Below are 14,470 nucleotides of genomic sequence, written 5' to 3'. Positions count from 1 at the left end.
TGAACATTAATCAATCATTAGATAACAGGGTCAGGCTGTGCAAGGGAATATGCCTTGAAGAGTAATAAGCCTGCTTCACATATTCTCCATTCAACAGTCCTGTTCCAAGGTATTAAGAGAGTGTGCTGGTTTATTTATTAGGTGCTTTATAATAGATTAAAATGAATTGTCTAACATACAAACATATGTTGTGTGCAGTATATAAGGTCAGTTTAAAGTAATGAGCTCTGTGGTATTTCCATGATCAGCTCCCTAGGATATGTTCCTATATTTACAAATAAACTGATAAGACTCTTTCAAATGGTCCACCTTTATCTGTTAACTTAGGGTCCCTAAGACATCATTGCTTGCCATTTGCATTTCTTCCTGTTATGTTTATTTGGCAATTGGAGCATATAGCTTCAGACATGCCCTAGTCACAACCTAGGATTGATTGCTATCAACATACTGTGCAGGGAAGAAACGTTTAGGCCCTTGTAGCCACATGGCCCATAAACCCTTCATTTAATAATGCTGTGTAATCTACACTTCTGATTTGAGTCCCAGTTGGCCAGAGTTAGCCAGTCATCCTTTTGAAGTTGATAAATGAGTGAACGTAATGCTTTTGCTACATGTAACACCAGCCATGAGCTACGCTATAAAATGGCATTCTAGGGTAGCAGGGACAATAAGTAATTTTTAAAACTGGTTACAATTTTATAGTTGGAAGAAATCAAAATAAGTGGTATCTTGCCACTCCCGGAGAGATGTCACCACTTCTCCATGCTGCACCTACTTCTGATAGAGACATCCAGCCACAGATATCGTAACTTTTATATTCTCCCCAGGCGCCAGACTGAATCCTAAAAATCTTCAGTAGCAGCACCTCTGCGCGTTAGGTGACGTCACGCAACTCCTTGTCAACGTCTACCACGTCCGTGATGTCACCAAAGTCTATATAAGACGCCCTCCAACATGCTGAGAAGCAGTACCTCCAGCTGTTATTTTGCCGACTTCAACGTTTTTGTCATCAAGGGAAACTGCAGTTTTTATGCCCTCTGGTTTTAAGACTTGCGGGTCCTATGGCTGCCAGATGTCGGCCATGGATCTACGCTATATATGTATGTTTTGCCTTAGTGAGCAACATGATCCGGTGTCATGTGACTCCTGTCAACTGCTCAGGCCTAAGGCGCTTAAATAGCAGCGGATGAAGCTGTTGGCAGCACGAGTGTCACAGCCCTCTAAGAGATCACGTAGGCCTCGGTCACCTCCGCACGCCAGGGACTGTCAGCAGGGTCGCTCCAGGGGCCGTTCCAGTGGACATCGTTCACCATCCTCCTCTTGCAGTAAGTCAAGACGCAAGAGTTCCAAGCCGCATCGGACCCATACTTCGCCGATAGAGTTGGGAAAGGAGTCTGCCTGAGCCTCCCAACATATACTGGATCCTAACCCAGATCAGGGAATGTTATTCTCTTATCAAGAGTTTCGGGTATACACCTTCGGGCCCCAAGAAGGTGCAGGAGGCAGAGACTGTTGCAATGCCCACAGGTTCACCCTCGGCATCAGTCAGGCCATCGGAGGCCATGTCCATATTGATGCCAGTGGACAGTCCTTCAGGGTTTCCACCTTCGCCGCTTGGCTCCAAACAACCGAAATCATTACCGACGCTGGTGGTACACAGCCCTCCGAGGCTTCCACTTACGGCACAGGCAGCCGTTCCTCTTATGTCAATGACGGCGCCGCACGACGTCTCATCACTTTTCCTCTCTGACGCGGACAAGGTGCCTTTTTTTGACATGGTGAGCCTCCACTTTTTGCATGGAATTTGATGTGGTTTCGACTGTAGTGCACAGGGTCGCTGCCAACCAGGTGCCCTATGCCAGTGCTGCTTCCCTAAAAATGTTCCACAATTGGCCCTTCAAACTCCTGTATGTCCCTAGTAAATGGTACCTAAGGCATTGGGACTGAAGAGGGTCCCCTAGAGACCCCTCCCCTAAGCCATGCAGACTGCCACTGCAGCATGCGTTGCCTGGTGCAGACAAAACAACAAAGTCGACACAGCACACTACCTATGTGCCATGCCAACTATCACTGCCTAACGTATAGAAAAGTCACCACTTGAGCAGGCCTTCCTGCACTAAGGCAGGGTGCACTATACCACAGGTGCAGGCATATCTGCATGAGCAGACGTGCCCCCACAGTATTAAAGTCCATTCTTAGATATTATAATTGCCAGGGAAGCCATATTGAGTACATGGGCTGGAAACTCTACAACTCCAGTTCCCCAGCACCATGATGGCTTCTCTGAACCCAGGAGTGTTTGGTATCAAAAGGGGAGAGGAGTTGGCCTAACGGCTAGGGCGGTCGTCCTAAAATCTGGAGAACTGGGTTCGAGTCTCGGCAATGACGCTGAACATCCTGTGATTCTGGGCAAATCACTTAATCTCCCTGAGCCTAACAAAAATAAAAAATGTGTCCTCGTGTAATGCAACTGGGCTATGTAAAGCACTCTGATACCCAATTCGGGTCAAGTTTGCGCTATATAAAACTCTGTAAAATAAAAATAAATAAATACCTCTCAAAATAAATATATTGAGCCATGTACTCAGGGGTGCCCGCTGAAAACCTACCAACCCTGGTGTGGTCACAGACTGGCTGTAGGCAGCATGCCACCACCAAACATGTTTCTGGACCCCTGGTTCGAGAGCCTCTGCTCTTTGGGACCATAAACTCTGCACATCCTGGGCAGAGGTTGTAGGAGAGTAGGGTCTGCTTTCTATGTTCACCCCCACTTTTTGCTTTTTGCTTTACTGTTTTTCGACTTAGATGTGGCTGTGGGCCTGCTAATCAGACCCACAGCCCTGCTGTTCTCTCTCTAAATTAATACTATGTACTTTAGGTGCATAACCCAATTGGATGGGATCACCTTATTGGCCCCTGTACAGTGTACCTTAGGTACCCAGGGCATAGGTGTACCCTAGGCCTACCAGGGGCTGCAGCATGTATTATGCCACCCCTGGCCTGGCCTTCCATTATGACACAACTGGCTGATCACTCAGCCGGGGCAAGATCGTGTAATCACCCCTTGCTTAGGTGTAGTATTCCTATACCTACCTTATTTATAGACACATGTGTACCTATCAGCCACTCCTATGGCAGGCCTTAACAATCCTGGAGGCAGAGTGCTTGGTAACATGTGAGATAGTGCTCTGGCATGAGCTGAGCCTGTCTGCAGCTTTCGGAACCACGTCCTTATAGCTGTTCTATGATATAGCCTACCATATACTCTTAAAGTGCCTTATAATCTTAAATGGTTATGGTAACTATGGTTTGGCTTTATCAAAACATGTCGTGTAAGGTGTCTAACACTTTGGAATAATACCCCCATCCCATTTCTGGTGATGAGGATATTATCCCTCCCTTCTAGAGGGAGAAGACATGTTGAAACCTACTTACCCGGTTAAAGTTAACCAGAGCCCCAGCATCACAAAATGGATGCTGCTGCCACGACACAAGTCTGACCTCCTGCTGCTTGGACAATAGGTTTCCTGCCTTGGGAGGTGCGAGCACCACCCCAGACAGGCCTTGGTGTATTGGGGCAGGGAGGGATGAAAGAAACGAGACACTGCCTGGGGCACACAAGGTGTCCCATGCATAGTCCAGTTCAAACCGGTGCTGGGGCACTCCAGCCCCAGTCCTGGCGCGAAACTGGACAAAGGGAAGGGGGTGTAACCACCCCCCTCCCAGGTCCCACCCATAAGGCGTGACCTAGCAGGCAACCCAGCCCCCCAGATTAGTATAAGTGTGGTAGCTGGGCCCCAGGAGATTAGATTATCCTGAACCTGCAACTTGAACAGAAACTCTGGACATTCGACGAAAGAAGAAGACTGAAGAATCTCCCTTGTGGCCAAGGAGTGGTCACCCTGTGCGAACAGGCACCATCAAGAGACTTACCCTTTGCTTTGCTGAAGTTCTACGAGGGACGGACTGCAGAGCCTTGACTTCCAGACTTCTCCGACCCTGATCCACAGCCGAGCTGAGATCCGTGGAGGCGACGAGAGACGTGGGACCGGCTACCTGGGAAAAGTGGCGAGTATCTTCCAGCGCAGCTTCTGAGGCACCCTCGAGGTTGTGCACCGGGGATTGAGAAGCCCCAACCCCAAGCACCATCTGCACCGAAGATCAGCCCCCCACACTCCACGAGTCCTGCGTGGGGCCCTTCTGCATTTTCCTGCTTGCCGCGTCTGTCCGGTTGCTTGCCTGTTGGCTAGTAACCTTTGCGACGACACACCTTCAATTTTACACTGCTTGTTTGGCTCCTCCAGACTGGCTCCTGCTCCTCTGAAAAAGAGAAGCACCCCAGACCTTCCTGGTCTGCTCCAGAAGCAAGTCCTCCATTCTTCGTGGGTTCCGCTTGCCAAGGCTTGGTGAGTCCTAGTTCGACTTCGACGCCAGCACGAGCCTTCATGGGACAGCTCGCCTCCTAGTCCTAGTCGTCCTCGACGTCTCCTGGTACCCGTGGCTGCTGCGACAAGCTTCACCTCTTCACCTGCAATCTCCGACATCGCCTGGTTCCTTCCTGGTTCCACGTGGTCACTGGCTAGTGACCCAGACTCTGTCCCTTCTGCTTGCAGGTATCCTTCCTTCTTGATCCCGGCCTTGGGATCCACCGGACACTCTTCACTGACTGCCTGTCAGCATCTTTCCTTCAGGCATCCATAGGAGTCGACGACGAAACCCGACGCAAGTTCACACCTATGGACCCGCAGCCCGTGGGCTAGGTAACTTGGGTACTCCGGTGCTCATCAGGGTATTGACTATCCTAGTGTCTAGTTCTCAAGTCTCGACTTCCTAGCTACTCCAGAAGTGTCCTAAATCTTATTAATTCTAAACTGTACTATTTCTATCAATTATACGCATTACGCGTGAATGTTTCCACCCTGCACCTGAATCCCGTGGGCCTCCCACTTCCTCACTGTTGGTAGGGTAGTGTAGCCCCAGCGATTCCCTAGACCTATCCTGTTTCCATGACAGTGGTCCTTATACCACTTACTTAGTATATGGGTTGCGTGGCCCCTAGGGCCTAACTGTATTACTTACCTCTGTGACTTAATGTATGCTTAAATAAGACTGTGTTGTACTTGCCCCGAATCTCATAAAGAGTGCTGAGGGTTTGACTAGAATAAATACACTTTATTTTATATATATATCTGTTGTGGTGTTTTTTCATTTGGTATTCAAGGGATTACATATGGTATAACAGCTGGCTTCACATGCCATTCAGAGTTTAGCCTAAGACTGCTCTTGTCCATGCTACCACTAGGATAGCTGGTCTATAAGGTTGACTTTACAACCAATCACCATAAGGGTTGTTTGGACTGATACAAGGTCTACACTAGAATTAGTGACATCATATATCAGGCCAACTTCTCACAGAGGTGTGTCACCTCCTCCACCAGGATGGGTACAGTGCTCAAGAGGGAAGCTTCAAAGGCCTGCCACTTTTGAAAACTGCAACCCCTATCCTCTGCTGCAGCAGATGGCAGCCCCCCACCCCGGTTTACACCCCCCCCCCACCCCCCACATGGGCGGGAAAACCTAGGTGGAAAAGGTGATCCCACCTCAGCCGACTCAGCAAGGTCACATAAACCCCACCCCGGTGCGCTGACGTCAGTTTTCTTCTTTTCCGCGTACAACGCGGATCCGGATCGTGTTCCTGGCTTGTTTCGGGCCTTCTTTTTCTGCTTTTGAGCGTTTTTCTTGGAAACAGTGTGCGAATGCCTTCGGGCTTCAAGACGTGCTTGTCTTGCGCTCACCAGATGTCGGCGGCTGATCCTCACCCCCTCTGTGAGGCGTGTCAGCAAATGAAGCCGAAGTCCCGGCGAGAGCGCTGGATGAAACTCCTTTCGGCACGCATGTCCAGGTCGGCGGCGGCGCCATGTCCGTCCCCCGCGGACGGCTTCAAGAACCTCCATCTCTGACATCGTCCTTCTCAGGCCGCAAGGGCGTTGCTCACCTATTGGTAAGTGTCGCAGTTTTCTCCCTGTTGGGGGTGTGGGTTCTTCGCGGGTGGTGCGGCCCCGTGCCTCGCCACCCTATCCGCCGTTCCCTGGTGCGGGGGCGACCAGAGCCCAGCTAGAGGCCTATGTGGCAGCCTTGCAGGCCTCGTTGGCTCTTACTTCTCTTCCTGGGACGTCTGCGGATCCCTTGCCGTGTGCGGGGACTTCTGCGTCGTCAGCGGCTCCGGCACCGACCGGTTCGGATCCAGGTTCGGAGGATATGGTGCCGTCGGGGTGCGGCCCTTTGGGGTTCCCTCCTTCGGACCACGGCGCTTCTGCCTCGCCGCAAACCCCTGCAGGGGTCCCTGTGGTGTTGTGGGAGGTTGTCTGGTCTCAGGGCGTGTCCTCGAGTCCCACCAGGTCCTCTGGGCAGGCGGCGGCGTTGGCCGAGGTGACGCCGCTCAGACGGCTGCTGGCCCTGGCGGGGTCGGCTAGGGGTCAGGGCGGGGCGTGTCCCCGGGCCCCCCTTGTCCCTCCACGCAGGTGGCTGCCTCGTCGGAGGTCGAGTCGATGCCTTTTCGGGGGTTCCTTAGCCGCTTCGGCTCCGACCCAGCCTCGGTTTCCTGCGCCGCGCATTATGGTGGAGGTCGTTCCGGCGTCTCCTTCAGCGCCGGTTGCGGACTCTACGGCGCCAGCGTCAGGTCGTTGGTTGGTCTTCGGACTTCCCCTCTTCTCCAGAGGTTCTGTGGTTGTTGGTTTCATCTTCTCCGGAGAAGGGTCCCCACGTCGTGGCTTTTTCCCCGGCGTCTTCTAAGGACGGCTCGTCGCCGTCACCTCGCCCGCAGTCTTTGCCAGAGGCACCTCAGGTTCCCCATTCCTAGGTCCCCATTCCCCCTTTCTGGCCTTGGCCTTTCCTTCCTCCGGTTGGACTGGGAGACGGCCGCCTTAGCTTGCAGCCATCGCCCATAGAGGAACTGCTTTCCCCGCCGTGGAGACCTATGGAGGAGAGTGCGGCCTTCGCTCGGGCTGTTGCCACGGCTGCGGTAATCTTGCGCGTGGGCTATCCAGCTGCTTATTTCCCCACGGATCATCTTCTGGAGGTCCTCCATCAGGGTTCTGGTGGTCGGGAGCTGCTTCTTCCCTTCGAGGCTTCGCTCCACACTTCTCTTTTGGGGGCATGGGGGCGGCCCGCCATGGGGGACCCGGTGCCCCAGCAACTTCTGCACCGCCACCGTTCTGTGCCACATGATCCTGTCTGTCTTTCCCTCCACCCTTCTACCAGGGGCCCTCTTTTACAAACTGCCTTTCCCTCCCTGCCATCGGTGTTGTCTCCCCCATCACGGGACGCCCGCTGGTTAGATTCCTGGGGGCGCAATATCTTCACCTCCACCAGTGCGGCTTTACGGGCCCTTAACACTCTTTGTGTATTGGCTAGGGCCACTTCTTGCTTGTGGGATTCGGCGGAGTCCCTTGTGTCTGGAAGTTTCGGCGCTGGTCAGTCTCTACAGTCGTCCCTCGTAGGATTCAGTCGCAAAGCAAGCAGCGGTTGCTGGATGGTGCCTGGTTGCCCAGGGTGGTCACTCCTTGGCCACAAGGGAGATTTCTTCAGTCTTCTTCCTGAGGTCGAATGTCGAAGGTCCAGAGTTTCTGTTCAAGTTGCAGATTCAGGTTAATCTAATTTAGCAGGGCTCAGCTAGCTACTGATATACTGGGCTAGTGGGCTGGGCTACCTGCAAGGTCCCTCCTATGGGTGGGACCAGGAAGGGGAGTGGCTACACCCCCTTTCCTTTGTCGCCGGGCGCGGGACTCGGTCGAGGGTCCGGGTGGTACCACCCCCGCGGAGCCGCAGGAGTCGCGTCCGTCCCCATAACCGCTGGTCCCTGGGACTGACGCGACTCCGGCGGTGATCAGTGCCTTCCTCTCGGCCATGAGGGGCCTGGCTTCGCCGTCAACGCCTGCCGGCGCGCCTTCGGGCCCCGCGGGCTTGACTGGGGGGGCCTAGCGAGCCGGCGGCTCCGGCGTCGACTTCAGTCCTGACGCCGCAGGTCCCTGTGGGATCCAGGCCTGGATCTCAGTCGATGCCGGTCGACCTCACGACGCCTCCTCCGCTGGCGTCGACACCGGTTACACCCCCGGCGCAGTCTCCGGACGACGCCGTTCCCCAGTCCGGGTGACCATTTCATCTTCTGCCCGGCTTCGATCATTCCCCCTTTTTATCAGAAATCTGATGACGGTGGCGACTGGGAGGGGTCTGATGACCCTCTGGCCCGCCAGGGTCAGTTCTCACAGGACCGGGCAGATGAGCTGGGGGATGCCAGTGGCCTTGACACCTCCCCTGACACTGGCTTCATCTCTCCTCCGACCGTGGCTTCGGAGGAAGGTGCTACCTTTTCTGTGGCGTTGCGTAAGGCGGCCGAAGCCCTTGGGCTGGAGCTACCTACTGTGGCCGTGAGGACTAACCTCCTCACTGAAGTGCTCCAACCGTCAGCAAGCTCCTCGGAGCCTCTGCTGCCGTTTAGCGAAGCACTGATTGACGTTCTCAAGGGCACCTGGTCCAAGCCCTCCACAGTATCTCCTGTGGATCGGAACGTGGCCCGACGCCACCGCCCTGCACCGGGCGACCCCAGTTTTCTGTCCCAACACCCCATCCCTGAGAGCCTGGTCATCCAGGCCTCTACTTTCCAGACCTCCTTCCCGTCCGCTCCCCCGGATCGGGAATCCAAGAGACTGGAGCAGTTTGGCAAAAAGCTGTTCTCCTCCCTTAGTTTAGGGCTGTGGTCGATTTAACACCGCTTGTCTCTTGGACCGTTACTCCCACTCTCTGAGGGATACGGTGGAGGACATGCTGCCCCTGTGCCCGGAGGAGGCCCGGACACGGTTCGCCCAGGCTCTTGCTGACGGGCGGGGCGCAGCGCGGTATGCCATACGATGTGGTTTGGACACAACGGACTCGCTTGGCAGGGCAATGTCGTCCACGGTGGCGCTTCGTCGTCACGCCTGGTTGCGGTCCGCGTCTTTTTCCGGGGATGTCCAGAACACCCTCATGGACATGCCCTTTGATGGCGATCGCCTCTTTGGTGACAAAGCGGACAGTGCGCTGGAGCGCTTTAAGGACTCCAGGGCTACGGCCAAGTCCTTGGGTCTCTCGGCCCGCGCCCGCAAACTTCCGCTTTTCACCCCTTTCGTGGCCAAGGAAGGGGCGCCCCCTCATCCCGCCTAGCCACAGGCCACAGAACCATCCTCCGCGCGGACGTGGATTCAGCCGAGGCGGTACAGGGGATCAACATACCGGTCCAGCCACATCCACCCCAGCAGCATCCGCCTCAAAGCCTTCCTAGTCCGTGCCTTCAGGCCCATTCCACGCCAGTGGGCGGCAGAGTTCGCCATCACCTGCTCCACTGGCGTTCCATCACTTCGGACAGGTGGGTGCTGCAAATCGCCAGAAGGGGCTACTCCCTACCCTTCGAGACGACCCTGTGAGAAGTTGGCCTGATATATGATGTCACTAGTTCTAGTGTACACCCTGTATCAGTCCAAACAACCCTTATGTTCATTGGTTGTAAAGTCAACCTTATAGACCAGCTATCCTAGTGGTAGCATGGACAAGAGCAGTCTTAGGCTAAACTCTGTATGGCATGTGAAGCCAGCTGTTATACCATCATAATCCCTTGAATACCATCCGAACGGACACCACACCAGGTATATATAAAAGTATTTATTCTAACATATACCCTCAGCACTCTTTATGAGTTCAGAGGTCTAAGTACAAACAATTTCTTAAGTAGCATACATTAAGTTACACAGGAAAAATACAGTTCGGCCCGGGGGCCACGCAAACCATATACTAAGAGTGGTATAAGTACCACGTCACGAACAGGGAGTAGGCCTAGGGCCTAGGGAATCGCTGGGGCTACACTACCAATAGTTAGGAAGTGGGAGGCCCACGGGAAGCGTGTGCGGTGTGGAGACGCACACGCAGGTTACATTAAAGTCAATAGGAATGTAGTAGTTAGAAATAGGAAGAATAAGGACACTTCCGAAGTAACTAGGAGGAAGCAACTAAAGACTTAGACACTTGGATAGTCAATATCCACTGGAGCACCGGAGTACTCACGTTATCTCACCCACAGGAGACGGGTGCATAGGTGTGAAGATGTGTCGGGTGTCGTCGCTGGATCCTATTCATGCCTGAAGAAAAGATGCTGGCGGGCGACCAGGAGGAAGATGTCCGGTGGACCCAAGGATGGATCTTGAAGGAAGAACACCTGAAAGCGGAGGGGACAAAGTCTGGGTCACTAGCCAGTGACCGTGTGGAACCAGGAAGGAACCAGGCGATGTCGTGCAGAACACAGGTGATGTCTTGAAGCTTTTCTCTGCAGCCACGTGGACCAGGACGCGTCGAGGACGACCAGAACCAGGATACGAGCTGTCCCATGAAGGATCTTGCTGATGGCGGAGTCGACGTCCCGATTGGAGTCAACAAGCCTTGGCAAAGGCAACCCACGCAGAAATCGAAATTCGCTTCAGGTGCAGACCAGGAAGGTCTGAGGTGCTTCTCTTTCACAGGGAAGCAGGAGCCAGTCTGGAGGAGCCAAACCAGCGGTGGAAAGTTAAGGGTTCGTCGTCACTGAGGCTACTAGCCAACGGGCCAGCAACCGGACAGACGCGTCGAGCAGGAAAATGCAGAAGGGCCCCACGCAGAACTCGTGGAGTGTGGAGGGCTGATCTTCGGTGGAGATGGTGCTCGGGGTTGGGGCTTCTCAATCCCCAGAGCACAACTTCGAGGATGCCTCAGAAGCTGCGCTGGAAGATACTCGCCACTTTTCCCAGGTAGCCGGTCCCACGTCTCTCGTCGCCTCCACGGATCTCAGCTCTGCTGTGGATGTGGATCAGGGTCGGAGAAGTCTGGAAGTCAAGGCGCTGGTCGGGCTCTGCAGTCGGTTCCTCGTAGAACTTGGGCAAAGCAAACGGCAGGCCGCTTGGTGGTGCCTGTTTGCACAGGGTGGCCACTCCTTGGCCACAAGGGAGATTCTTCAGTCTTCTTGTCGTCGAATGTCGAAGGTCCAGAGTTTCGTGTCTAGTTTCAGTTCAGGATAATCTAAAGTCCTAGGGACTCAGCTCCCACTTTTATACTAATCTGGGGGGCTGGACTACCTGCTAGGTCCCTCGTATGGGTCGGACCAGGGAGGGGGGTGGTTACACCCCCTTCCCTTTGTCCAGTTTCGCGCCAGGGCTGGGGCTGGAGAGTCCCAGCACCGGTTTGAACCGGGCTATGCATGGGACACCTTGTGTGCCCCTGGCAGTGTCTCGTTTATTTCATCCCTCCCTGCCCCAATACACTAAGTCCTGTCTGGGGTGGTGCTAGCACCTCCCAAGGCAGGAAACCTATTGTCCAAGCCTCCCTTGCTGGAAGGACTCCCAACAGCAGGAGGTCAGACTTGTGTCTGTGGCAGCAGCATCCATTTTGTGATGCTGGGGCTCTGGTTAACTTTAACCGGGTAAGTAGGATTTTAACATGTCTTCTCCCTCTAGAAGGGGGGAATACTATCCTCATCGCCAGAAATGGTGCGGGGGTAGTATTCCAAAGTGTTAGACACCTTACACGACATGTTTCGATAAAGCCAAACCATAGTTACCATAACCGTTTAAGATTATAAGGCCCTTTAAGAGTATATGGTAGGCCATATCATAGAACAGCTATAAGGACATGGTTCCGAAAGCTGCAGACAGACTCAGCTCATGCTAGAGCACCATCTCGCATATTACCAAGCACTCTGCCTCCAGGATTGTTAAGGCCTGCCATAGGAGTGGCTTACAGGTTACCCATGTGTCTATATAAAGGTAGGTATAGGAATACTATACCAAAGCAAGGGGTGATTACACGACCTTGCCCCAGCTGAGTGATCAGCCAGTTGTGTCATGATGGGAGGCCAGCCAGGGGTGGCATAATACATGCTGCAGCCCCTGGTAGGCCTAGGTACACACAGCCCAGCTGTTCTCTCTCTAAATTCATACTATTCACTTTAGGTACATAACCTAATTGGGAAGGATCACCTTATGAGTCCCTGTACAGTGTACCTTAGGTACCCAGGGCATAGGTGTATATACAGATATATCGTTAACGAAGGTAAGTAACTTGTCACTCATGACATGGCCAGTGACATCACTGATGACATCACTGATGACATCTCAGATGACATCTCAGATGACATCACCAGTGAATGTGTCTTTCTGAAAAATAAATATTTTTTATATATGTATATCTAAAGGTAATGGAAGAATAAATGGGTAAATAAGTGTCTAAATTCGATGGGTTTTTTTGGTAGAATTAATTGTATAACTGACTTATTAACTGTATCTTAGTGAATACAGGGATGTAATATGTGACGTCATCAGCAGTGGATTGCGGTCGCGCGAGTTATAGTTAGCTGAACTAACTATAACGGGGGAATTTCAATGGTTTTGTACGAGTGAAATGTCCAGCTAACTATAACATGTGTGAAACCTATGGTTTTTTCAGTGAATTTGCAAGGTTTTTTAAATGCTAATTCCTAACTATAACGTGTGTGAAACCTATGTTTTTTTTCAGTGAATTTGCAAGGTTTTTTAAAAGCTAATTCCTAACTAAAACGTGTGTGAAACCTATGGTTTTTTCAGTGAATTTGCAAGGTTTTTTTTTTTTATTATTTCAAATCTTTTTTATTGAAAAAAAAGCATAGAAAAAAGACAAGACATACAATAAATGACACATGAAATCTCGTTACATAACAAGCAGCTAGTACATGAGCTTGGTGAGTCTGTAGATGGTACACATCCATTCCAGACACATATGAATACAAACTCTTCACAATCGGAACAATAAGATCATTAGAACTGAACAGTACGTCAGGGCCTCACATCAGAGAACATTGACTAACTCATGGACTAGCTATACCATGTGAAGTTAAATAAAAGTAAAAGGACTGAAAGACTGAAATATGTCATGGTACCACGGACAGCACATCATTGTCCAGTTACGCTAGTGTGATAGGGCGCCCTGATAGCCTGTGCCTTGTTACCTGTGTGTGTAGCCCTTTCTTCTCTATCCTTATCTTCCATTCAGGGTGGGTCAAATGAAAATGCAGATCTGTCTAGGGCCTTCCATAGCCTCTTGTGAGGAGCACGCCATGGGGAGGAGTGCAAAGCTGGATTATCTGCTCCTCTTAAAAACGAGAGCCATTCCTGCCAGACCCTGAATGATACCTCAGATGCGCTCTTCCACTTACACAACACCACCTTGCAAGCTAAGGTAAGCAGAACATCTAACAGCTGACGATCATTGTCATTATGTAGGTCGTGATCCAACACTCCCAGTAGCACGTAGACGAACTCTCTTTTAGACTTGAGATTAAGAATATGATCTATGCAGTCAAACACTTTCCTCCAGAACGGTCCCAGCGCGGAGCAACCAAATAACATATGCGTTAGGTCTCCCACCTCCACATCACAATTCCAGCATATCGGACTGTCCCTCAAGTGAAGTTTATGAAGTTTTTCTGGCGTCCAGTATGTCCTATTAATGAGCATGTACTTAGTTTGGGCTAAAATCGGTGAGATCTTATTCGTTAAGGCAGCGGCATGTATCAGGCCCCAGTCAAATACTAAACCAGTAGAGTTTGGTTCAGATTCCCACTTAACTTAATTTTTCTTATGTGCCCTGCTCGGTTCAGGAAGGAGTAATTTGTAAATTTTGGAAACAAAATGACCTGATTTCAGAAAACGCGGAACCTGGGTCTTAAGCCAAGGGTCTGCCGTGCTGAGGGAGCGAGGAGACAAAACAACCTTGAGTTTCAAGAAGTCATAGAAGTCCATTGGTGACAGATTGTGAATTGTCTGAAGCGAAGAAAACGGCAACGGGTGTCCCCCCTCAAATAAATCCCGCACTAGGTTAATTCCTTTCCTGGACCAACTCTCCCACTGTATGGGTTTCCCTCCCATCTTTAGTGATGGGTTATACCATAAGGAAACCAAGGTAGATTTCCTCCATAGCAACCCCACTCTATGAGTCTGATCAAGCCTCAACAGTGCTCTTCTGTGTTTAGTAAAATGTATCTGGAATGAGGCAGGTGGGAAAGGTCCATTGAGAGCAGTGCCATTAGAGGGGCATCACCAATTAGGGATTTTTCGATACCGATCCACAGCGGAGTATAGTCCGCACCCTCAGTCAACCACTGTGCCCCTTGTTTGCAGAGAAACTCTGATAGCCCCTGAAGCTAGGGAGACCCAGGCCTCCTTTGCCCTTTGATAACTGAAGTTTCTTCATTGATATCCTAGGCTTCTTCTCCTGCCACAGGAACTCACCAAACAGCCTCCCCACCTTTGTCAAGAAGGCCTCCGAAAATGTCATCGGAAGCATACTAGCCAGATAGTTCACCAGTGGAGTCACCATCATCTTTAGAGTTTCCGCCCTGCCCCACCACGAAAGGAATTTCGGTGACCATCCCTCCAGCAAT

The 14,470-nt window shown here is 51.8% G+C and overlaps 1 protein-coding gene across 1 annotated transcript in view; it reads left to right on the top strand.

Annotated features, from left to right (window-relative positions):
• The window catches only part of DYNC1H1 (dynein cytoplasmic 1 heavy chain 1), a 1,397,843-nt gene that overhangs the window by 1,329,036 nt on the left and 54,337 nt on the right, over positions 1–14,470 (top strand). The gene's annotated exons all lie outside the window — the stretch shown is intronic.

Source organism: Triturus cristatus, chromosome 9 (genome assembly GCF_964204655.1).
Source record: "Triturus cristatus chromosome 9, aTriCri1.1, whole genome shotgun sequence".
Taxonomy (NCBI): domain Eukaryota; kingdom Metazoa; phylum Chordata; class Amphibia; order Caudata; family Salamandridae; genus Triturus; species Triturus cristatus.
Note: the sequence above shows the minus strand (reverse complement) of the source record. Positions and strands in the feature narration are given on the sequence as shown.